This window comes from Canis lupus, chromosome 7 (assembly GCF_048164855.1).
Source record: "Canis lupus baileyi chromosome 7, mCanLup2.hap1, whole genome shotgun sequence".
Lineage (NCBI taxonomy): Eukaryota > Metazoa > Chordata > Mammalia > Carnivora > Canidae > Canis > Canis lupus.
In genome coordinates, this window is record NC_132844.1 from 62462640 (window position 1) to 62486596 (window position 23957).

Below are 23957 nucleotides of genomic sequence, written 5' to 3' on the forward strand. Positions count from 1 at the left end.
AATTCAAGTCTCCTGAAAGAAGTGCGGGGAAGGAGCTCGCCAAGCCATGCCCTTAGCCTTGGAACAACCAGGGAGGGTGGGGGTTCTGCAAACTGCTGACTGGTTGTCCAACACTGACTGCAGTTATGATTCCAGATGGGGTTATGGAGGGTTTGTTTGTGAGAGTCTCCCTGGCTCCAGTCTTTATTTTTCAAGCAACTTTAAAAAATAAGTTATACAATTTAATAAAAACAGTACATGCAGATAGTTTAAAAAGTCAAACAATGCTAAAAAGCTTACAACACAACCCAGCAGTCTTGTGTACCCCGCCCTGCTTCACTCCCCATGCTGGTTGCTTGCCAGGCTCACCAGAGACAACATTCTCAAGCGTTTTCACTTTTCCTTTTAGCTTTTCAACATGTTCCGGTACTTACTTCCATATTTTAAAATAATATGCATATGATACTGTCTCTCAAATCATTCATTTTAGATGGTTTTGTAAACATCCCCCGTGAACATTACTGCTCCTCTGCTTCAGAGCACTGGACTGCACTTCCGAGTGTCCTTCTGGTAGATAGGGATACATGACTGTGGCCAATGAAATTGTCTGAGGAGGTTTTGAGGATCACTTCTGAGACAGGAAAGGCTCACACTTCTCTGGTCTGTCTGCCTTACCATGGAGCTGGGGTACCTTGTGTGCCAGATGGTGGAATAATTGACTGAGTCCCTGAATGACCATATGGAACAGAACCCCTGGCAATTCACTTGAGGAGTGTAATGTGAATAAGACATGAACTTCTATTATATTGTGCCACTTAAGTTTGGGGTTGTTACTACAGAATAACTTCACCCATACTGGGTAATAAATATCTTACGAGGATTTTAGACCCCCTTCTCCACTTACACCCCCTTCTCCAAACACTCCTGATTACATTTTAATTTTTGGTTAAGTCTATTATCATTGTTTTCAATTTTATGATTATGTCAAGATGACTCACTGATGAGATAGTGTTTAGTGACTGAATTTCTTATCATAAAACTTGTTTTTGTTAAATTTAGTGATTATTACACTTTAGGAATTAGTTTTCTTTGAAATCCTGACCGAATTCTCCTCATTCCCCAAAAACTTTCTACATGATGTACCTCATTACAATTTTCCACCTTGTCATACTGTCATATTATTTATCAACTTCACTTTCCTTTTTTCTTGGAGAAAGCCCTCCAGATTTCTGGTTTAATATGGATTGAAAGCTTTCTAAATTGATACAATTGTTGTTCTCCATTTTCTGGGTCCCACGTGGTCTTCTTTTTTGGTTGAACACATCTTTTAATAGCTTTCTGAGAAAAGGTCATTGGAAGATTTATTTTGGAGATTTCCTGTGCCTGAAAATGTCTTTTTTACCATCCATAGATGTGACTGATAAATTGGCTGGGTATACAACTTTAGGTTGAAAATAACCATGGCAGAGACCACTAGCTGTCCACCAGAATCTTGGGCACACAGACTATATTTCTCAGCCTCCTTGGCAGTGAAGCTTGGCCATGAGTTTAAGTTCTCTTTAATGGGAATTAAAATTCTAGACCTGGCCCATTCAGACTTTCTTCTGCTTGCTTCCTCCATGCTTTTCTCCCTCCAGAAAGATTGGTGGGGACAATGAAAATGGGATCCTAAGGGTTTGCAGGGCCATGAGATGAAAAGAATGTCAGTTCTTGAATCACCACATGGAGAACTGTCCAGCCCTGAATAACCCACCTGGGAATGGTGTGTGAACTAAAAATAATCACTTTTTGCTTAAGCCAGTGAGATTTTGGGGCATATTTGTTATGCAGTCTGACCTACTCTGTATTAGCACAGAAATTGATTCTAGAAGTGGGGTGATGCCATCATAGAAACTAAAACAAGTGGCATTGGCTAGGAGTAGGTAGTGAGGAAACAGATAAAACAGGATATGGTGCTACCTATGTGGCATAGTTGGTTAAGCATCTGACTCTTGGTTTCAGCTCAGGTCATGATCTCAGGGTTATGAGATTGAGCCCCGTGTTGGGGAGAGTAGAGTCTGCTTAAGATTCTCTCCTTCTGCCCCTCCCCACTACACACAGTCTTGATCTCAAGTAAAGTAAGTAAATCTTAAAAAAAAAAAAAAAAAAAAAAGGATGTAATGGAGAGGAGGAGCTAGAGATACCTTTTACACTGGCATACAAATGTTTGACAAACCTGATACCAGAGATAATTTTCTACTAAGACTGTACCTAGAATGGAAGATATGGGAAAAAGGCAGGCAGGGCTTATTGTTGGTTAGTACCTCACTTAATAGATTGTCATCAAGAAAGCACCAGTCTGTTTGTAAGCAGGGATTAAGGGTTGAAGAAACAGTGTCTGGACCCCACAGAGGAGATGATAAGACCAAGTAAAGTCACAAGACTATGAAGTCATGTCAGTTAAACAGAGGTTAGTTATCCCTGTGTCAAGATCAGGTTAAGGACATTGCCTAATAAGTCTCTTGCTACAGATGGCTTTACAGGAGCTAATATTAATTTGACAGAGAATGGCATGGGGCCAAAAAAGCAAAAACCAAACAAACAGATTTAAGAATAATGGCTATGAAACTTTGAATGCGCTTACTAGCATATGTAACCAATGGGAAGTCAATAGATCAGAAATTTACTTTAAGGAAGAAATTAAATTCCCAAGGAAACCACAGATTATGGCCTAAAGAAAACTGCTTTAAAATAACATTTAAATCTCCAAGCTTCCATGAGTAACAAGTGGGCTGTGAAAGCACTGGCACCCCCAAGATGGAGAATCCTCCCATAAACCACTTCAGGTATGGACACAGGAGATAATGGACAGGGGAGAAGTTCCCAGAGGGCAGAGTAGGGGCTGTGGAATACAGTGGACAGTTCCTTCAAGAAAGAAGATCCAGGGTCCCATGAAGTAAACTCCATTTCCAAGTCCAAGGTCCCAACAGGGTTCCATCATTGTTATGGACCAGGGACTGCCTGTGTTTCCTAATCTTCATTACAAATTACCCTAAATATTGGATGTGTGCAGGGTTGGAGGGTATAACCCAATTCTTGGCTTTGCTTTAACTTCCTTGGAAGGGGACTTAAGTGTGTTGTATGAGTGGCGAGAAGGTCACACTGCTGCTGCCTGTGTAAGAGACTGCCAGCTGGGTACCCAAATCTGTTCTCTCTCTTCTTCTGTGTACTTTCCTTTTTCACTGGCTGGTTGGAGATATAAATGAAGGCTCGAGAGCAAGTGTCCTAGCCTGGGATCCACGGCCTGGAAGCTCAGGGGATTCTATAAACCTGGCTGGGAAAATAAATAATAAACTTGGCTGGGAAAAGTATATCTTTATTTTCCCTAACCTTGAATTGAGATTTAGTATTTCTTTCTGTTATGAATGGGATTACAAAGAATAGTAGTATAAGCAGTACCTTTGACTTTGTCACCAGTAGAAATCACAGATATTTTCATATCACATTACAGTTGTTGCAGATATCTCAAAATATCATTACATTCATCAGTACTCAGGAATTACAGCAGTTATTAGACCTGCCACTAGATTGCACATAATTGCAGTCTTCCTGTTGACAGACAGTCATGCAACACAACTGGCCGACGCTGAGCCGGGGAGGCATTCAGCTACCAAATGGTGAAGTCACATGGTCTCATATTGGTAAGCCAGATATCCATGCTAGTTTCTAGTAATCCCTGCCTGCAGTTGTTGGTCAGTTAATATGTAGAGGTAGGTGAGTGGTTTTCATTTTTTGTCAAAGGTTGGCAATATGGGGTGATTAAAATAATAATTCATTTTTTTAAGTAGGGGCTTGAACTCATGTGGAACTTGAACTCATGACCCTGAGATCAAGATGGAGCTGAAATCAAGAGTTGGATGCTTAACCGACAGCCATCCAGGAGCTCTTGAAATTAGAATTCTTAGTTCTTGATATTGAAAGGTATGCAAGCCACAATTGTAGTCAGTCTTCACATTAATATGTCTTTAAAGAATAAATGTAACTTTAACTCATCTATGCTTTAAGTGTGTTGTCTTATTAGCTATTGAATTAATATAGAAATACATATTAATTACCATGTCAGGTTGTCTTTTTATATTTTGTTGGCTATATGTCTATATAATTGGTTTGCTTTTTACTCGTATGAGTTTTGTTTTGTGGATTTGAAAAATTCTAAGAAGGAATCAACAGGCATCACCCAACAGCCAAAAGGGTCCAGGGCACAAAAAAAGCTCAGAGGGAGGAACCTGTGGTATGGCTGAGCCACAGTGTGGAAGGACCCTGGGTCCCATGGAAGAGAGCCTACCTATTACCTGAACATTCATCCAGGACTATTATGTGAGCAAAAAGTAGACTTCTATTGTTTTAATTTGAGGATTTATTGTTAGCAGAGCATTGCCTACTTCACGTGAAGACATTGATCCATTGATTTTTTTCTTACCCTTGGGAAGTTCAGTGCCATACTGATATTTGTTCTGTGTCATTCCCCTGCTTTATGTAATCCTCACTCCCACTATTAAAAACAATTTAAAAAAAACCCTGAATCCTTTTGTTCTGAAATTTCACATGCTGTGTCCTCGGGTGGCTCCATTAATTATTTCAGGCCCTCAGTGGGGCCTTAAAATTAAAACTGAATTTTAAGTCTGTCGACTCGTATCTTTCAATCTGAGAAATTTTGTTCTCTCTTAGGCAATGTTCTTATTTGCTATGTCACAAAGCATAAAAGTCATTTTATAACCTTTTATGGACCTGGGAAAGGCTCAGCTAGGTGGTTCTCTCTCATGAATTGTAGTCAGATGGTAGCTAGAGCTGAAACAGTGAGGACTGAAGCAGCTGGGGGCTTACAGGGCCTCTTCCTTCTTCTCAGGGTAGCCCAAGTGACCTCTCTGCATTGCCTAGCTTGGGCTGCCTCCCGAATGGTGGCCTTTAGGCATTAGACTGCTGACATGGTGGTTCAGAGCCCCAGGGCAATTATTCCAGCAAGCAAAGTAGAAGAAGCATTACCTTTGATGCCTTAGCTTTAGAAGTCACATACTATATTGGTAAATACAGTTACAAAAACCTTTCAAGGTTCAAGACCAAGGGAGTTAGATAGCATCTCTTGATGGGAGCACAGCAAGGTTCTAGAAAAGTGTGTGGGATAGGACGTGTTGCAGTCATCTTTGGGAAATACAACCTGCTACAATTTCCTGTTCCAGTTCTCTCATTATATTCTAACAGTCAGTTTTCATCCTCTGGACTAATCCTTTAATTTTCTTATCTATTCTTTCTTATTATCCCTCACTTTATCTTTTTGTTCTGCTTTCTAGGACATTTCATTGACTTTATCATCAACCTTACCACTGACTTTTACATTTTGACTACTATTTTTAATTTGTTCTCTGTTCCTTTTTATTTTTTAAAAATATTGTGTCTTGTTTTGTTTGATGGATGTGATAATCTTATGTTACCTTTCTGAGGCTATGATTTAAAATCTATTTGAATTGTTCTGCTTCCTATAATTCTTTCTTTTCTCTATCAGTTTTTTCCCCTTATTTTTTTTCCTGTGGTGTTTGAGTCTTTCCTTCAGTGTATGATTATTTTTGGACATTTCTGAATGGAAGTGCATAGATGGACTTGTGGACTGGTGTGTCTTGATTGGGTGGTCAGCTGGCTGTTTTATTGGGAGTTCCAAATGCCAGTGTTTGCCAGTCTTTTATCTGGAACCATTTGGTTTCTCTGGAGCAGGTTTCTTCCATCTCCTGTATGGGAGCCAAGCTGTTGGTGTCTGGAGCTGAGAGAAGAAGGGCCTAAGGAGCTCATTACCCTACAGCCTCTCTGGTTTGATTTTCCTGGGCCTTTTGATAATCCCATTTTGGAGGTCCCCCTCCCCCCACCTAAGCTTAGCGTGCCATAACTCCAAAACAAATGTCAGGTCTCCTACAGGTTTGGGGAAGTGTGCCTGGCTGATTGTAGGGAGTAGGTGGGTCTCTAAAATGGTTTCATTACTCCTTTATTCAGGGTTTCAGATAATCCCTGTGTCTCGCCCTCTGCTTCACTTTGGTTTTCTTTAGTAACTGGTTTCTCCCACTTTTTAATCATTCCTAAATTTTCTGTAACAAATAGGTTTCCTCTTCATTATACCTTCTGCAGATATTGGGTTTTGATACTTAATCCACTGAGCCACCAAGGTGCCCTGCTCTGTTTCTTATTATGGTTCAAGGATTTAAATATCTCCTAATTCTATTGAAGATGGAATTGTGTTTTTGTTTCTTGCTTTATTTTATATTTTGGGTGATATTCAAGAGTGGAAGGGGTGAAATCAGGAAAGCTTTCATGCCTCCAGTGTCACAGTGGGCTTTGTGGATGAGAGCCCCACAGCCCCCATGCTTAGGAGGGTCCAGCACTTGGTTTAATGCTCTACTGTCGCTTTCTTGAAATTTGTGCTTGTTTTTGAACAAGGGTCCTTGTATCTTCATTTTGCACTGGACCTGCATATTATGTAGCCTGTCCCATCCACAGTTGCTATCCCAATCCATCTTCCTTACTGTCTGAGTGATTGTTTCAAAACAGAAACCCAATCATGTCGTACTCTTGCTCAAAAGAATTCGGTGGCCCCAAAACCTTCAGGATGAAGTCTAAGCACCCTAATGTTGTGTCTAGCCACTGCAAACGCCCAAATGGACCACCACTGGGCCTGATAACTGGTCTCTCAGTTTCCATTTTTACCTCCTTATAGTCCAAAGAGCCATCTTTAAAAGACAGACCACTCTTGTTCAAATCTTTTCACACTTAAAAGATAGTACAAATCCTCCCCCAGGCTCACAAAGCTTCTGTGGTGTGAGTTTTGCTTACTTTCTGACCTCATCACACCCATCATCCAATCCACACCCCCACTGGCCTAGTTGCTATTCATTCCTGTTCTATCTGGAAAATTGTTCTCCCAGGAAACTGCACCCTTTCCCTTGATGCAGATACCTACTGAAATGTTACCTTCTCAGAGGAACTTCATTGATAGCTCCATCTAAAACAGTACCTCTTAGGGCACCTGGGTGGCTTAGTTAAGCATATGCCTTCAGCTCAGGTCATGATCTTAGGGTCCTGGGATGGAGCCCCTCATGGAGGGGGGGGGGCGGTCCCTGCTCAGCAGGGAGTCTGCTTCTCCCTCTGGCCCTCCCTCTCTCCCTCTCATGCTCTCTCTCTCTTCTCAAATAAATAAATAAAATCTAAAAAAATAAAATAAGGGCAGCCCCAGTGGCATAGCGGTTTAGCTCCACCTGCAGTCCGGAGTGTGATCCTGGAGACCCGGGATCGAGTCCCACGGGCTTCCTGCATGGATCCTGCTTCTCCCTCTGCCTGTGTCTATGCATCTCTCTCTCTCTCTCTGTCCCTCATGAATAAATAAATAAAATCTTTAAAAAAATAAAATAATGAAATAAAACAGTACCTATCATCATTCTCTATTCCCTTACCTGGCTTTATCTATTCATATAATTATCTATTCATGTAATTGGCCACACATATCATTTGCGAATTTGTTAATTAATTAATTTGTCTTTTCCAGTAGAACATAAGCCTCATAAAGGTAGGAGTTTCGCCTTACTCACTAAGTATTTGTTGAATACAAACATATTTTTTGAGTCGATATGTTTCAAGAAATATGCAGTAATCCTCACCACTGGGTAAGAAACACAAGGCAACTTAATCTCAACAGAGGTGTGTTTGGATTCAAAGAAGCTTTGGGTGACTATGGGACGGCAGGAGGAAAGAAAGGGAAATCTGGCAGTGTCTTCCTCTGTGGGGTTGGAGTCATCTCTGATATTCTAAGGGGCTGGTTTAGGTGTCTCCCTCTCTAGGACTCAAGAAAGTAGTCACCTATGCATAGATCATATGTGGTTTACCTGTCCCTTTTCCTATTAGGAACACATACAGAGTAGAGACTATTTCTTATTTATCCTTATTTTCCTAGAGTCTAGGAGGATATTTGGCACATAGAAGTACTCAATAAATGCAAATTGATAATGAATGAATAAAGCAATTCCAAAACCACAAATGGCACCAAGAGCAGAAGAAACCTGTGAGGGGGAGGTTAAAAACTTGTTTAGAATTCTCTTTTGAAAAAAAAAATAATTCTCTTATGGATAGGGCTGAGTGACATGACTCTGTGAGTCCCTTCAACATTCAACATGACAGCAGAAACAGTCTAGATCCTTGTGTTTATAAATTCATATTGTCAGTTGGTGGCAGACAGTGCAATGAGAAGGAAGGTAGAAGATGAGGTCAGAGGCTCCTGTAGTTGGTAACAATGGGTGGTAGCTTGGATTAGGATGGTAGGGGTGGAGGTCATGAGAAGTGATTGAACTTTTGAAATAGTTTTAAATTAGAACCAGCGTAATTTGCTGATGAATTTCATCTGGGGTATAGAGAAAGAGAGGAACTAAGGATACCTCCAGAGTTTTTGGGTTGGGTAACTGGTTGCCAAGTAGTGCCATATACAGAGAAAGAGGAAACCCAAGGGTGTGGAGCAAGAGTTCATTCAGAAAACAGTAGGTCCTAAGTGATGGTTAGGCATGTTAGTTGAAGGGTGGAGAGGGCAGGAGATACAACACAGGAAAATAGAAACCAAGTGTGGGTTGGAATATGCACTAGGGAGTCGGTAATGTGTAGATCATATTCAAAACTATGAGACCATATGAGACCATTGTACTGGATTGAATAACATCCTTTTAAAATTTATGTTAATTATGAACTATAGATGTGACTTTATTTGGAAATAGGGTTTTTGCAGGTTTAATCAACTTAAGATCAGATCATTTTGCATTAGGATGGGCCCTAATCCAATGACTGGTATCCTTTTAGGAAGAAGAAGGTTTGGATACAGATACGCACAGAGGAAGATGGCCGTGTGAACATGGAGGCAGAGATAGAAGTTACACTGCTCAAATCAAGGATGGCAGGCAATCACCTGAGGCTAGGAGAAGCAAGGAAAGATTCTTTTCTCAAACCTTTGGTGGGATCATGCACCCTGACTTCAGGCTTCTGGCCTCCAGAACTGCTAAAAAATACTACATTTCTGTTGTTTGAAGCTCCCCCCTCCCAGTTTGTGGTACTCTGTCACAATAGTTCCGGGAAACTACTACAATCACCAAGGGTGTGAACGTGGATAGTGGGCAGAGGCATCCCCAAGGATGGAGCCTTGGGAAATTGACTCTAAAATAAGTCAAGAAGAGGAAGAAGATCCTGCAAGAGATACTAGAATGGCATGGCCAAGGAGGTAGGAGAAAGACCAGGAGAGTGAGAGGTCCCAGAGCTAACTTGAAGGGAGTATTTCAAGAAGATTGAAATCCTGAGGTGTTCCAGATAAGGTGCTCCAGATAATGAAGACTGAGAACTGGTCATTGGGCTTGGCTATGTGGAGGTCACTCTTGACCTTAACTGGCCTCATTTTGGTGGAATGATTGATTTAAAATTAGAGAATGGGAGATGAGGAGGTGCAGACAGCAAGTGGACAATAACTCCCATTGTCCTTGATTTTATGGTTGGCAATGAGAATTATCTCATCTCATCCTTACAGCGATGTCTATGAGGGCATCATTATTTACAGGAAGGAAAACTGAGGCTCAGAGGTATTTGAGAATTTGTCTAAGTCCCCTGACAGAAAAGAAGAGTCAGAAACAAAAGTTGAGGGCTTCCTAGGAAATATTTCCATTTAAAGAAGCCCTTTCACCAGGCCTTCCCCTGACCCATACTCTCACCTGGCCGTTCCCAATGTTTAGGGACTCATTGCCCTTCCCTGCTGCCCCAGATGATTCTGCCCTATGTTGGGTGAGGGGATGCACAGGGCTGGGGAACTTCATCCTAAAGGCTAGCTTGTTTTCTTTCCCCACTCTATGTCTTCAAATAGAGGTGGAACACTCAAGTGCCTCCAGGAGCTGGGCAGGTAATAGACATGAGTTAAGTATGTCCTGAATGGAACAATGGGAGATGAATGAGGCTGAGGGCAAAGCTGAGCATGAAGGCCCTGCCTAAAAGTGTTCAAATTCAAGTTTCAAAAACTGTGAGTCTACTAACAAATGTGACTGTGATGAAATTTGATCCCAGGCCAGTGTGTAGACTCAGATGTTTTCAGTCACTCCACTATGCCTCCTTTCCCAGGGGCTGGGGCCCATACCCCTGAGACTCCCTGTTTTGACACAAAAAGGTGCCTGGGTAGCTCAGTCTGTTAAACTTCTGCCTTCAGCTCAGGTCATGATCCCAGGGTTCTGGGATCAAGTCCCGAATTGGGCTCCCTGCTCAGTGGGGAGTCTGCTTCTCCCTCCGCCCTGATTGTGATCTCTTTCTCTCTCTCTTTCTTAAAAAAAAAAAAAAGTTAAAACAAACAAAGACAAATGGGTACCTAAAGCTCAACCACATGACTGATGTCTAAGGAAGACCAGAGGTGAGGGCTAAGGAGACATTGTCAACCCACAGTCCCGGTCCAGACCTTTAACCCTTCCTGGGTCTTTACCTGCTTCTTCTCAATGTGGCTTGCCAACTGTCAACCCCTTGCTGGCATTATTTCACATATTGGCCATCTTCCACCTGCCTCTCCAGACTTTGCTTGAAAGGAGAATTTTTGCACATGTAACTAGTCAAGATGAGGGCATATTGATTTGGGGTAGCCCTAACTCCACTGACTGGTGTCTTTTTTTTTTTTAAGATTTTATTTATTTATTCATGAGAGGCACACACACACAGAGAAAGAGAAAGAGAGAGAGAGAGAGAGAGAGAGAGAGAGGCAGAGACACAGGCAGAGGGAGAAGCAGGCTCCATGCAGGGAACCCAACTGGGACTTGATCCTGGGACTCCAGGATCACACCCTGGGCCAAAGGCAAGCGCTAAACCACTGAGCTACCCAGGGATCCCTACTGGTGTCCTTATAAGAAGGCCATGTGAAGATACACAAGGAAGAAGGCCATATGGAGATGGAGGCAGAGATTGGAACAATTCGACTACAAGCCAGGGAGCATCAAGGATTGTAGGCAACCACCAGAAGCTAGGAGGGAGACATGGGACAGTTTTCTCTCAAAGCTTCCAGAAGGAACTAACCTTGTCAACACCTTGATTTCAGACTTCTGTCTTGCAGAACTGGGAGAGAAGTAAATTTGTGGTAATTTGTTACAGAAGCCCTAGGAAACTTAATCCGCCATCAAATTTTCTTTCAATTCTTCAAACTTGTGTGTGCCATCTGTTTCCTGTGGGGACCCTGGCCTATAATTCTCTAGCTCATCCCCAGGGGCTTTCCATTGCCCTCAGTAAGCCCTAAATCCTTACCTTGTAACCTAAGATCCTCCCACTAGGGTTCCACATTGCTCTTCTGGCCCTCTTTTTGCCTGGTTCCCACAAGTGTGAATGCCTTGCCCCAGCCAACCTGGACACTTGTCCCCTGATTCTGCTTTGCATTTGTTCCAGCTGCTCATTTCTGGTTCCTCTACCCAAATCCCATCCATTCTTAAACTCAATTCTGCCCTTCTTCCCCCAGCAGAAAGCTTTCTGGATACCCCAGCCTGCAGATATCGACCTTGGTGTCAACACACTCAATCCAGTGGGGGATTTATACACCAGTGGTATTCACACCATGTCCTGTGTATGCTTCTCCCCAACTAGACTGCAAGCTCCATGAGATCAGGAAAAGTGCCATGTTCCCCATGTCAGGTCCCACAGTGCTGGGCACATGGGAATGAGAGTGAAGAAAAGTCTGACATATTTCTGGAACTGTTGCTGTTAGTGTACTACCAGGGAAAGAGACAGAACCTTCTAGGTTCCAAGAAGAACCTGGGGTCCACAGCTCAGTGACTCAACATCAGGGTCTTTGGAACTGACTAGCTGCAACCATCGGTGACATTGTAGTTGGGACAGAGGCCTTCAGTCCACTGGAATCCCATGGATTCAAAGAGACACTGCAAGAGGTGGAAAAGAGAATTCCTCCTTCTCTTTCGATTACATCTTTCCCTCATCCCCTCTCACATCTCAGTTTCCAGCCCCAACTGTGTAAAAGAATGAGTCTGACTGATTTCCCTACTAGAGGTGTGTGTTGGGAGAGAGGGTGTGTGGGAGGTTCTGATCCTCCAGCCTGAAGGAATCAGACTTCCTCTTGTCCTTCACCCTTCTCTCCCCTGAAAACTCTGACTCACTGATATTTCTAGTCACCAGTTCCTTCCTGCCCCAGCTTTTATTTTCTCTGTTCCTCTTCTTTATTAGAGAAAATGAAGAGATACTGTAGAATCCTTCTCTAAGTCCTCACTCCTGGAGGAAGACAACTGCCTTCGGAAAGAGGCAGAGCGAGTATTGTCCGGACAGGGAGGCTCTGTTTTTGCGTTTTCTTATTTCTCTTTTCAATTGATCTGAATTTCCCCCTTCTAGGAAAGCCAGGGATCAGGATGGGAAGCAGAGGGAAGCCTAAGTCCTCTCACTCATTGGGGAATAAGCTCTGCTTCTCTGTGGCCCATGTTCCTGAGCCCTGTCTCTGTGGGTGTAGCCTGGGAACCAAAGCAGTGCTGCACCCTCGACCCCCTCCAGTTTCTCACCCAGCCTTTCAGATGCTTCCTAACTTGTCAGCAGGGAGGAAGCAGCTGTCTCCTCCAGTGATTATCTTCAGGGCTCAATTCTCTCAGAGTTCTCCAAAGCCCAAGGCCAAGGCCAAGTCCCAGCTGCTGTCACGATAGGTTAAAAACTTCCTGCAATGTCTTGCTACTATGCAAGCTGGTACCCAAGGGAGTGTGACCTCAGGGACTTCTTGATCCACTCCCCTAGTTCTTGCCGGAGGAATTACTGCACACTATATTTCATTGGGAGGGAGCCATCTCCCCAGCCATGGAGCCATATCCCCAGTGATATTACTTGTGGAGGGTGACAAACTCCAGTCCTCTCTCCAATTCTTGTTTAAATAAAAATGTGTTTAGTCAATTATGGTATTTCTCTCATATCTACTGAAAGCATGGTAATTGTTGAACTGAGAATATAGTTTATCTTCTCATTCTACTCCCAATTGGATTTTCCAGGGTCCTGATCTTATAATTGAGGGTGTTAATGGTTTTTCAGTTATGGCTGCCTGGTACCTTGTGTATAGGGGATATTGTGATCCTCAGATTTTTTTCTGTAGTGTCCAGTTCCAATGGGCCATGGAGTCAGAACTATCTGAGCTCATTTTCCATAAATCCATAAACCTGGTGGAATTTTGACTGCAATTGTGTTGAGTCTATGTATCAGTCTGGTGAGAACTGACATCATTAAAATAGGAGCCTCCCCATTCCTGAACATGGTATATCACTCCATTTATTTAGGTCCTTAAATTCTTTCAGTAATATCTTGTAGTTTAAGTGTAGAGGTATTGCACATTTTTCATTACGTTTGTTCCTGGGCATTGGATGAGTTTTGCTGCTGCTGTAAATTGTATTTATAAGGATTTTTTCTAAGTACTGGTGACAGGTGTGTAGGAAGGAGAACTTCTGCAATACCTACCTTCATCTTTTTTTCTAAAAGAACAGCTTTATTGAGATATAATTCACATACCGTACAAGTCACCCATTTAGAGTATACAATTCAATGGTGGTTGGTATATTCACAGATACATGTGATTATCATCACAATCAATTTTAGAGCATTTTATCACCTTAAAAAGAAATCACATACCTTTTAGATATTACCCACCTATTTTTTCATTGCTTTTCATAATTTTATTTTCTAATTTTTGTTGCTCGTATAAAGAAATATAATTTATCTGGGTTTATCACTTGCATTCAGTGACTTGGCTAGACACACCTATTAATTCTAGTAGTTTGTAGATTGTTTTGGGTTTATGAGGTACAACTTCATGTCATGTATGAATAATAATTTTTTGACTTTGCCCTTCCCAATATTTAAGCCTTTTATTTCTTTTTCTTGTCTCATTGCCTTGGCTAGGATGTCTAATGCAATGTTGAATTGAAATGTTGAAGTGGACATCCATTATCTTATCCTGATCTAAAGGAGGAAACTCATTATTTCATCATTAAATATGATGATTGCTTTAGGGTTTTGTTTTACCTGTAAAAAGGCTTTATCAGGTTCAGGAAGTTTACTAAGTGTTTTTTTTTTTTTTTTATCTATCATGAATTAGCCACCTGAGTTCAAATCTTGAATCTTCCACTTAATAGTCATTCTACTTTGGGGAAGTTGTTTACCTCCTTTGAGCCTGTTTATCCAAGCTTTGAGCCTCTAATCTTAAATTGGAGAAAGGAATTTCTATCTTAAAGTTTCTTATGAAATTGAGGATATTTATTTTATTTTATTATTATTTTTTTATTTTTTTAGAGAGAGAGAGAGAGAGAGAGAGGCAGAGACACAGGCAGAGGGAGAAGCAGGCTCCATGCACCGGGAGCCCGACGTGGGATTCGATCCGGGGTCTCCAGGATCGCGCCCTGGGCCAAAGACAGGCGCTAAACCGCTGCGCCACCCAGGGATCCCGAGGATATTTATAAGTAACAACCCCATAGTAGATGCTCAATTAAATGTCTGGTGTTACATTATATTCTTTCTATTTATCATTCTCCTCCCATTGTATATATGCCCCATGAGGGTTTGCTTTGTCTCTGTTCCATGCTGTGTCCTTAGTGTTTAGAATAGTGCCTGGAATAGAGAAATTGCTTCAGGCAAGAACTTTTTTTGATCAATCAATGTCAATTTCCTCTTTTCTTGAACCCTATGACTATGAATCATGGTTCTGGGGCCTGGAATTATACTTGCCACTAGAGAATCACATAGTTCTCTTAGGCACTTCCAAAGTTCAGTGCCAACTTCCCTTTTGACTTTTAAAAAGTGTCATGTTTTCCCTTCTAGGTTGTTTATCAATATCTGCAATTCTTTCTTCCCTGACTTGCTGTATGTTAATGACAGAGCTCTAGGGTCTAGTCCCAGCCTTCCCAGATGCATTCCATGGCAATGGACAAACCCCTCCCCATGAGTCCCTTAGGCCTTAGAGATTTCCTCCAATTGTGGTTGCAGTGCAGATGTGATGCTTATGGCCTTGCAAATCTTGAAGGAATCTGCTTTGCTTTATTGAAGTCTCTCCTGAGAGCAGCAAAGAAACCAGGTCCAGGATGAGCCTTCTAAACCCCCAGCAAGTTCTGAAATCAGCGAGGTAAAGGAGGAACTTGAAGCCTGAGGGATGAACACCAGAACATGGACACCTCTGGGCACTCCCCAATGCCACCTCCCCTCAGTTCATATAGGTCTTCCAGAATACACCCTTCTCCCTCCTGAAATGCCTTTCTTTTGCCACCAAATCCTCTTTATCCTCTAGATCAAGAATTCTCAACCTTGGCATCACTGACATTTTGCACCAGATACTTCTTTCTTGTGGGGGTTACCCTGTGCATTGTAGGATGTTCAGCAGCATCCCTGACCTCTAGCTACTAGATGCTCATAGCACCACTGCACTCTGAGTTATGATAACCAAAAATGTCTTCAGACAATGCTAAATGGCCCCCAGAGGGCAAGATTGTTCCTGGTTGAGAACCACTGCTCTAGATGATCTTTCTAAGGCCCTCTTTTCATCAACCTCTCCCCAGCTCAAGTTGTTTGTTCCTCAGCCAGCCTTTCCTCTCCAACTTATACTCAATCCCTCTCTTCTGAACTCTGAGTCAGCGTGAGCCGGAGCTGCCACCATGACAGGTAACCATTGTACCTAACATTCACAGAGCACCTACCCCATGCTGTTGCACAAATTATCTGACGGAATCCTTACAACAGCCTTGTGAGTAAGTAGATGTATGGTCCTCTCCATATTTCAAATACTACCCAGAGAGGTGAAATCACTTGTCTAAGGTCACACAGTTGGTAAGTGGTAGATTGAGAATTCAAAACTAGGCTGTCTGGCTCACAGGATCATAAACTACCCACTCTGTCCCACTGGATATCTCCTCAATTGTTTCCCTTATGTTCATCTACTTGCAGACCAAAAACACTCTGAGGGCATTTGTGGATGCTCCACAGTGCTGAGCACAGGGCAGGAGGGTCCAGTATGACATTAGTGACTGACATCCTGCTATTGTGGGCTTTGAGGCATTAGAACAGGAGTGTGTGTGGGTGAAACTAATGATTGAAGGGAAGAAAAATCTCACTTTGAGGCTTAAACATATATTCACAAAATGCATTTAGCATAGGTGCATATCTCAATGAACTTTCACAAACTGAACACACCTGTATAACCTGATCAAGAATCAGGTCACCAAGAGGGCCTGGGTGGCTCAGTCAGTTAAATGTCTGCCTTCAGTTCAGATCATGATCCCAGGATCATGATCAAGCCCCACATCTCATCAGGCTCCCTGCTCAGCGGAGAGTCTGTTTCTCCCCCTCTCTGTGTTTTCTCACTCTCTCTCAGGATAAAATAAATAAAATAAAATAAAATAAAATAAAGTAAAATAAAATAAAATAAAATAAAATAAAATAAAATAAAAAATCAGATCACCATTAGCCCAGAAGCTTCCCTCATACTCCCTTCCCCTCATCCTCTCTTAAAGTAACTACCATCTTTCCTTCTGATAGCATAGATTCCTTCTGCCTCTTCTTGAACTCTTAATAAATGGAAACGTGGAATATGTACTCCTTTGTGTCTAGTTTCTTTTGTCTGATATTGTCTGTGAGAATCATCCATGTTGTTGCACATAACAATAATTTGTTCTTTTTCTTTTCTCTGTAATATTCTGTTGTGTGATAGCTGACTTCCTCATTCTATTGATAATGGACTTGGTAGTTTCCAGTTTGGAGCTATGGTGAAGAGTACTGCTGTAAACATTATTGTGTATGTCCCTTGGTGAACACAGTATGCATTTCTGTTGGGACAATACCCACCTATGGGGCAATGTCTACCTATGGCTCATAGGTATGCATGCTTCAGCTTTAGTAGACACTGAGATTTTCCCAAAGTTTTTGTATTTGGAGACTTTTAGAGCCATAGTGGACTCCCCTCACGTCCCCCGGCTGCTTTTCTGAAAAGATGAGAGGAGAGGAGTGGCATAGCCTCTCTAGAATCTTCTAGATGGCCACTGTACCAAGAACTGTCTTTATAGGAAAGTAATGTCAAAGATGAAGGGGACCATCCATACAGATCCCAAGTATAAGACTTTCCTATGCACAGGGAGAGACTGAGGCTCAGAAATAGGGGTTACCTTGTCCAAGGTGGGATGGTTCTAGCCTAGTCTAGAAGCCAGGTTTCTGGACTCTGGATCTCATTTTGCCTTTTGAGTACCTGAAAAGAGATGCTCATCTGGAAGATGATGAGTGGAACTAGATGCACGATAGGACCCACCAGGATTGTATGTGAAGCATGAGAGTATGTGTATGTGGGGGAGGCGGGACTGGTGAGCTGTCTTGCTCCTTACATTTTCTTTGAGCCTGGGCTGAAGCCAAGGAAAACAGAAGCCTGGCTGCTTCTCCCACCAGGGGAAGTCAAAGTGAGGGGCTTTACAATTAGAGTCTGGAAAATCTTCCACCTCACAGCCTCCTCCCCACCCCCAATCCCCCCTACCCCCCCCAGTCCAGGGAGAGGATTGGGGGGAAGGCTCTGCTGGCAGTAGGGACGGGGTTCCAGAGTCTGGAAACAAGATGGGCTCCCCCCTCGAGGGGCTCACAATCTTCGGTAAAACCAGACAGACCTTGGGCGTAGAGCAAAACCCATTTATTACAGACTGAAATTCCATCCACCAGGAACCTGGCAGGAGCCCTGAGCCAACCTGAGCGGAAACAGCTAAGCCCTTACTACTGCCAGCTCCAGTCTCCATCCTTACCTGGTGCCCCAGACCCACCCCTATTCTCGCAGCCCTCAAACTTACTTAGCCTGGCCCCTGCCCACCCGAAATTCACGGTCCATTTTCAAAGAAGCGGTTTAAGCAATCCGGAAGGGGGAGAAGACATACCCCACCTTGCGCCCACTTCCCCTTACCTCCCACTCCCTCCCCAGACCTACTGGTCCCCATCGGAGAGTGGAGACAAAAGGGAAGGATGAAAGAGAGGTTGCTTCTTTTTGCAAACTCTTCTCGTCCCACCGCCCCCCCCCCTCACTTCCCTCCCCAACCATCTGCCTTCCCGCCCCGGCTCCCGCGCCGGGCTGGGGCGCCAACTAAATCTGATCAAAATGCAATTGCCAAGTCGTTAAGGTATTTGAATTTAAAAAAAAAAAAAAAAAAAAAAACAACTCCCGAGAAAGAAAGTATTTGATGGCTAATAATCTCATTTCAATATAATGGGACCTTCTTCTGCAGAGAGCAAGACAGGTTAAGAGATATAATTATGACTTTGCAAACTCTCTCCCAAGCGCGGGAGACGCGCTGACAGGTCTGCGCGCGGCTGCGCCCGACTCCGCTCGCTCCGAGGGGAGACGCTTTGTCTGCAGGGCCCGTTAAAGAGACACGGTCCCTTTTCCCCCCCTCGGCCTACATTGCAATTTAACTGTCAGCCGCGTCTTCGCCCCTGGATCCGTGTCGGAATCCCACGCGAGGGTTTGGGTAGGGTGGGAGAGGGGGACCGGCCTGAGAGGAGGGGGAAAGGAGGAGAGAGCAGGGGGGCTGACCTGTCAAACGTTTTCCCAGGAACCGGGTGTTGGGCTTTCAAACCCGCTCCCTGGGGGCTCTTGAAGTCAGCGTCTGCACTGCAGGGGCCGGGAGGAGCGAGGGTTGCGGGTGCGGAGGGATTCAGGCAGCGCAGATAGACCGCCCATCCCCAAAGGGAGCCTTTTTGAAGGACCCCAAATAAACGGATTCCTTGCTGGAAGAGTCGCTCGGTTTCAGCTGGTGGAAAGGGACCGAACTAGGGGAGAGATGGAGGTGGTGAGGTTCATGTCCACTTTAGCTCCCCTGCCCCAAGCAAACTTTTCCCCTCTCTTCACTACAATGGGAGAAAAATAGCCATTAGGAGACCGGATAGGAAATCGTCAAGGAAAGGGGACTTGATTTAAGTCTCCTTCCTTCAAGAAAGTTCGAGAAAGGAAATCTGATGCGGGGTATCCATGTGTGTTTGGGGAGGCGGGTGGAGGATGCACGCGAGCGGTCCCACACTCTTTTAAAGAGTGCCGATTGCCGTTCGGGTCGAGAGATTTGGGGTAAAGTCAAGGCCAGGAGCTCCGGAGGGGTTTGAGCCCCGGCAGCCACGGAGCTGCGGGCGCAGCAGCGAGAGGGACCCAGGGCGCCTACTGGCAAGTGTGGCAAGTGAGTGCGCACGTGCGTGAGTACAGCTCCCAGGAGAGCGCTCGGCTGCAAAGGCAGTCGGTAGTCGGAGCTGAATAGCCGAGGCAGGGAAACACTAAAGACAGACGGACAGACCAACATGCCTGTCCCGAGAAAAGGAGCCGGGGCTAAACGGGGCCTCAGGGTATTGGGGTCCCGGTCCTCGCCTTGTCCCCGACTCTCGCGAAGCTGGTGAGAGCTTGACTGGGGGCCTTCCCGGCAGCTCCCTGCACCGCCCAGCTTTGCAGTGAAGGAATTCGGAGGAAGCGGGTGTGCCACGGCTCCTCCCCTACACTCCAGGCGCCAAGCTCCAGGCCCCTGGAACGGTGGCCAGCCAGCGGTGAGGCCCGGGTGATCCCTGGCCGCTCTGACCCGCGGGGTCGCCAGGCCACCGGACGTAGCGACTCCTTCTCAAGTTGATAAGGGCTACAGAGCCGGGGTCCCGGGATTTCCTCCGATCTCGGTCCCGGGGGCAGGGGGCTGTTTGCACGCACATGCAGCCGCCGCGACTCCCCAGAGTCATCCGCGCAGCAGTGGAAACGAGGTTGGCGCTGTCGCGTCCTGCGCGTACTGCACACTCACGCTCGGCTGCGTAACCTAGAAGTGGGGTTTGGACGCGAACCGGGTCATCCGCACTCGCCCGTCGGCTCCCCCTGGTGGCCCGGGACGCAGGTTTTCTCGGCCACAGAAGACCTGGGGAGGACGAGGCCTCTGGAGAGAAGCGGTGCTCACCTGGCTGGGCCGGCACCCCAGCACACTACCCTTGGGCTTCGTGGGGCCCGCGGTGGCCGCACCGCGCTGCGGCGCCCCTAGCTTCCCCGGCCGCGCACCGCAGGACGCAAGGGGACCATCTGGAAGCAGCACCGCCCCCACCCCCACCCCCACCCCCACCCCCACCCCGGGCCCGGGCCCCCATCCACATCCACTCACTGGGCAGGAGTCTGCCAGGCGGGTTCCTGACACCCCTTGCCATTTTGTCTCGGTGTTTAATGATCCCAAGACTGAGGCCTGGCGCGCGGCAGCCGCAGGGGAGCGCAGCCCATAGGAGCCATGTGGCCGCGAGGGCTCGGAATGGGACGGGGCTCCCCGGGGGGCGCTCTGGGGCTGCGGGGCGGGGGGAGCCGGCCCGGTGGGGGGCGCCGGGGAAGGCGGACGCGGGCCCGGCGCGCCGCCGGCGGGGTCAGGGGCGAAGGGGCAGGCGGAGGGCAGCGCGCGGGGAGCCGGCGCGGCGGCTCGGGTTACCGCGGCCCGGCCCTCCCACCCGCGGCTCGGGCGCGGGGGCCGGGGCGGACTCGGGCGGTCCCCCGCTGTTTGCATTTCTCTGGCGGGCGGCGGGGCTTGGGTTGAAAGGAATCGCCTCCATTTGGAACGTTGTTTATTTTTCTTAACTAGCCAGCGCCGACAGAGGACCTCGAGAGCACGGCGGCCGGACTCCGCCGAGCCCTCGCCGGGAAGGGGTCAGGACCGGGGGCGGCCCGACGACAGGGCGCTGCGAGCCCCCGCCGGGGAATGCGCGCGGGTCCCCCGGCGGCCGGGGTGGGCGAAGGGTCGCGGTGGGGCGGAGAATGACTTTCCTCCGCACTTAGGAAAACACACTTTCTCCTGTCGCAGTTACCTTAGCTTTGACCTTGCGCGAGGCCGGGCGGCGAAGCGGTTAAGCTTTCCGGCTTCGGGGTCTGGCCGCCTTGGGTTTCAGTTCTGCTTTCTCCGATTTTAGGTCCTTGACCTTGGGCAGGTCGGCTTTGTGCCTCAGTTTCCTCGAGTCTCAAATGGGTACAACGTAGTGCTTAGTTCTTTGGGTGGTTGCAAGGACTGAGTGAGGTCATTCACTTATAAACCCTTAGCGCAGGGCCTGGAACTTGCCCGGAGCGCAGGCGAGGTTAGCTCCTCTTGCGGGGGTGCCGGTGTTTGTGGTGCTCTGGCCACGCGAGGGTGGGTAGGGTGGGGGCAGCCGGCGAGCGCGTGGCCCACAGGGAGCTGGAGGCCCAGACTCTCCAGCTCTGGGGAGAGGTGAGGGCTGGGGAGAGTTCTGAGCGTTTTGACATGAAATGAATAAAATGCAAATGATATTCAAAGCAAGATGCTAATGAGAATCTATTCTTTGAGCGTCCACAGCCCCGGCAGTGCCCAGAACAGTGGCGGAGCTGGTGTGAACTCAAGCATGGGCAGGGTCCAGCAGCCCGGGTCTCGTGTGTGTGTGTGTGTGTGTGTGTGTGTGCGTGCGCCAGTGTGAGTGTGTGAGTGTCGGCGCGCGCCTGCTCCGGAATGTGCGTAGCCGGCTCCGGGTGTGCTCGCGCCGTCATGAAAATGAGGTCAGGGAAGGTCGTTCCACTCTGCAGCATAAATCAAGGAGGAAAGGAGAATGGATGTGAGAGACAGTCCCTGGAGACCGCCCCGAGAGAGGCAGCGCGAGGGAAGAGGGAGGGGGAAAAAGTTCTGCGGAGAATAGGCGAGAAGCCGGCCCAGGCAATCTCCCTCCCCGCGCTGCTCTCCCCGGCAGGTCCCTCCGGCCGAGCAGCCGCGCCCCGAACCCCGCCGAGATCGCGCCTTTAATCCCCCATCCTCCTCCCCAGGCTCCTAGGAACAGTTTCCTGCTCCCCTCATTTAAATGTTCCTCGTCTAGGCGCTCTTTGTGTGAACACTGAAGCTCCGTGTGCACCCAGCTTCCTCAGGAGCTTGTAAGTGCCCACGTGCACACGCCGGTTGCACACAAAATTGCACACTTGTTACTCGCGCGCACGACCGCCGGGGCTCGCAGTCAGACGTTCCGGAGCCGGCTGCTCTCCGCTATCCTCTGCGGTTCCCACGCGTCCCCTCTCCACGCGCTTTGCCTCCCGGGTCTCGCCAATAGCCACGACCGCCGCGCTCCGGCCCCTTCTGCTCTTCTCTTTCCGCCCGACGCCGGGAGAGCGCGGTGCTCCAGGCCCGTGTTTTCCGGCGCGTTATCCTGCGACCCTGGCTGGGAATCTCTGGAGGCTCGGGCCACCCTGGACCGGAACCGAAGGACGAATCATCCCGGTCGACCCGGCTCTCGGCTCTCTCGGGAGAAGAGGGACGAGAGTGCAACAGTCTGGGAGGGAGGAGAGAGAGGGAGAGGGGCATCTCTTACCTCTTCCTTGCATCTCTGAGACTTCAGGGCCAGAGGTCTGAACGGGGGCAGGGGACCGTGCAGGGAACACCCGCGTCCCCTCGGAACTTCTGTATACAGTGCCCAGAGCGCTTTGCTCTCCGCGGGCACCGAGGCTGCCTCCAAGAAAGGGAAGAGAGATGAGAAGAGGATGGACTGCGCCTAGGGTCTGCACTTGGGCCCAGATCAGACTTATTTTCCACCCTATTATCTTTATGACCATGAGTAATAACGATGATGCCTACAAAAGCCTGTACAGTAGGCACAGCATAGGTGCACACTAATACATTGAATAAAATCTACAAAGAGTTGTCACCGCCATGATTCTTCCTAAGCATCCACATTTTGTAGATTAATTCATTAAGTCATGAATTTATTCAACAAATATTTAGTGAGCTCCCACTGACGGAGAGAGGATGCCAAGAGCCTGGCCCTCTGGGCACTCATATTCTCCTGGGACAGAAAGCCAGTAAATAGAGAAACTTGGACACATCGTCTGATGTTAGGCAGAGCAGCCCTCGGTGCCGGGAATGAAAGATTATGCTGGGTTGGAGAGAGCCTCCCTGGGAAGGAGGAGGTCTGAATGAAGGCAGGGAATGAGCGGTGCAGACTTCTGGAGAGACAGAGTCCCAGGCAGAGGGAACTGGAAGTGCAGTGGCACAGACTGGGAAATGCCTGGGGTACAGCCTCCCTGTCAAGGGAGGACAGAGAGAGAGGAGGGACGTGATAATGGAAGGTCAGATATGGCTTTGTAGGTCATGGTGTGGTGTTTTGGCTTATATTGCAGGTGTGATTGCAGAGCCGCTGGAGAATTTTTAACAGGGACTGAAACAACTGGATTGGTAGTTAAAAAACAAAACAAAACAACAACAAACAACGATAAACGAAGATAATTTAACTTACTTGTCTGTGGTTTCCAGGTTTGTGAGTGTCTTAGCCCAGATCTCTAAATGTGTCCCAGTCCAAAACATCAGATAGGGAAGCTTAGGCAAGATCGCACCAGAAGGTGCCCAGGAGGCGTCCTGAAGAGTATTCTATCCCTCCCACCTCTAGTTATAGGAAGGTTCCGGAATGAGACAGTGGGTAGGGTCTCTAAATCTGCCAGCGCAGGAATCTGGGCTGTGCTCACGGGTCCCCCAGCCTGAGGATCTCTTAGCATTTTCACTTCCTGATTCCCGCCCGCCCACCTGCTGCCCTTTGCTCTGCCTACCTGAGGCTCAGAGCGAGGGCAACTCCGGCACAGGTTAAGACCTAGTTTCTCGGATGCTCCAATTCCGCCGCTTGTTCAGGCTGCGGAATTCTGTTCCCGGGAAAGCCTGGCTGTCCGCAGACCCGCACGGTGGTCCCGCACCGCCGCCCGCTGGCCAAGGAGGACACTGCAGCCGCAGTCGGTACAAGGTGCAGAACGTACCAGAGACCGCAGGGGGCGCAGGAGCAGGCTAAGTGACGGCGTGCCAGGTGCCAGGTGCCGTGAGAGGCGCTTCGGTTGCTTTATTTAACCATCAGAGTAACTCCTGGAGAGATAGCTACTATTTCCCTCACTATACAGACAAGAAGATTGGGGCCAGGAGAGGCAAAGTACTTTGTTTAAAAACACACAGCTAGTAAGCGGCAGA

At 47.0% G+C, this 23957-nt stretch overlaps 1 long non-coding RNA gene across 1 annotated transcript; it reads right to left on the reverse strand.

The window, feature by feature from the left end:
* Positions 1-21774: 21774 nt before the first annotated feature.
* On the reverse strand, positions 21775-23686 carry LOC140636336 (uncharacterized). Its single transcript, XR_012033607.1, has 3 exons — positions 23552-23686; positions 22324-22457; positions 21775-22201 (listed from the first exon to the last, which is right to left on the reverse strand). It is a non-coding gene; the product is annotated as an uncharacterized lncRNA (long non-coding RNA).
* Between the last annotated feature and the right edge of the window lie 271 nt (positions 23687-23957).